The sequence below is a fragment of the Stegostoma tigrinum genome, chromosome 41 (assembly GCF_030684315.1).
Source record: "Stegostoma tigrinum isolate sSteTig4 chromosome 41, sSteTig4.hap1, whole genome shotgun sequence".
In the NCBI taxonomy this organism is placed as follows: Eukaryota; Metazoa; Chordata; class Chondrichthyes; order Orectolobiformes; family Stegostomatidae; genus Stegostoma; species Stegostoma tigrinum.
In genome coordinates, this window is record NC_081394.1 from 1,108,890 (window position 1) to 1,110,848 (window position 1,959).

Consider the following 1,959-nt stretch of genomic DNA (forward strand, 5'->3'; position numbering starts at 1 on the left):
GTGGGCACTGTCAGAGGGTCAGTACTGAGGGAGTGGGCACAGTCGGTGGGTCAGTGCTGAGGGAGCGGGCACTGTTGGAAGGTCAGTACTGAGGAAGTGGGCACTGTTGGTCGGTCAGTGCTGAGGGAGTGGGCACTGTCGGAGGGTCAGTGTTGAGGGAGTGGACCCTGTCAGAGGGTCAGTGCTGAGGGAGTGGGCACTGTCGGAGGGTCAGTGCTGAGGGTTCGGGCACTGTCAGAGGGTCAGTGCTGAGGGAGAGGCCACTGTCGGAGTGTCAGTGCTGAGGGAGTGGGCACTGAAAGAGGGTCAGTGCTGAGGGAGTGGGCACTGTAGGATGGTCAGTGCTGAGGGAGTGGGCACTGTCAGAGGGTCAGTGCTGAGGGAGTGGGCACTGAAAGAGGGTCAGTACTGAGGGAGTGGGCACTGAAAGAGGGTCAGTGCTGAGGGAGTGGGCACTGTCAGAGAGTCACTGCTGAGGGAGAGAGGGCACAGTCGGAGGTTCAGTGCTGAGGGAGTGGGCACTGTCAGAGGGTCAGTGATGTGGAATTGGGCACTGTCAGAGGGTCAGTGCTGAGGGAGAGCGGGCACTGTCAGAAGGTCAGTGCTGAGGGAGCGGGCACTGTCGGTGGGTCAGTGTTGAGGGAGCGCTGCACTGTCGGAGAGTCAGTGCTGAGGGATTGGGCACTGTCAGAGGGTCAGTGCTGAGGGAGTGGACACTGAAAGAGGGTCAGTGCTGAGGGAGTGGGCACTGTAGGATGGTCAGTGCTGACGGAGTGGGCACTGTCAGAGGGTCAGTGCTGAGGGAGTGGGAACTGTCGGTGGGTCAGTGCTGAGGGAGTGGGCACTGTAGGATGGTCAGTACTGAGGGAGTGGGCGCAGTCGGTGGGTCAGTGCTGAGGGAGCGGGCACTGTTGGAAGGTCAGTAGTGAGGAAGTGGGCACTGTCGGTCAGACAGTGCTGAGGGAGTGGGCACTGAAAGACGGTCAGTGCTGAGGGAGTGGGAACTGTCGGAGGGTCAGTGCTGAGGGAGCAGGCACTGTCGGAGGGTCAGTGCTGAGGGAGTGGGCACTGTCAGAGAGTCAGTGCTGAGGGAGCAGGCACTGTCGGAGGGTCAGTGCTGAGGGAGTGGGCACTGTCAGAGGGTCAGTGCTGAGGGAGCGGGCACTGTCGGAGGGTCAGTGCTGAGGGAGTGGGCACTGTCGGAGGGTCAGTGCTGAGGGAGTGGGCACTGTCGGAGGGTCAGTGCTGAGGGAGCGGGCACTGTCGGAGGGTCAGTGTTGAGGAAGTGGGCACTGTCAGAGGGTCAGTACTGAGGGAGTGGGCACAGTCGGTGGGTCAGTGCTGAGGGAGCGGGCACTGTTGGAAGGTCAGTACTGAGGAAGTGGGCACTGTTGGTCGGTCAGTGCTGAGGGAGTGGGCACTGTCGGAGGGTCAGTGTTGAGGGAGTGGGCACTGTTAGAGGGTCAGTGCTGAGGGAGTGGACCCTGTCAGAGGGTCAGTGCTGAGGGTGTGCCGCACTGTAAGAGGGTCAGTGCTGAGGGAGAGGCCACTGTCAGAGTGTCAGTGCTGAGGGAGTGGGCGCAGTCGATGGGTCAGTGCTGAGGGAGCGGGCACTGTTGGAAGGTCAGTACTGAGGAAGTGGGCACTGAAAGAGGGTCAGTGCTGAGGGAGTGGGCGCTGTCAGAGAGTCAGTGCTGAGGGAGAGAGGGCACAGTCGGAGAGTCAGTGCTGAGGGATTGGGCACTGTCAGAGGGTCAGTGCTGAGCGAGTGGACACTGAAAGAGGGTCAGTGCTGAGGGAGTGGGCACTGTAGGATGGTCAGTGCTGAGGGAGTGGGCACTGTCAGAGGGTCAGTGCTGAGGGAGTGGGCACTGAAAGAGGGTCAGTGCTGAGGGAGTGGGCACTGTCAGAGAGTCAGTGCTGAGGGAGAGAGGGCACTGTCGGAGTTTCAGTGCTGAG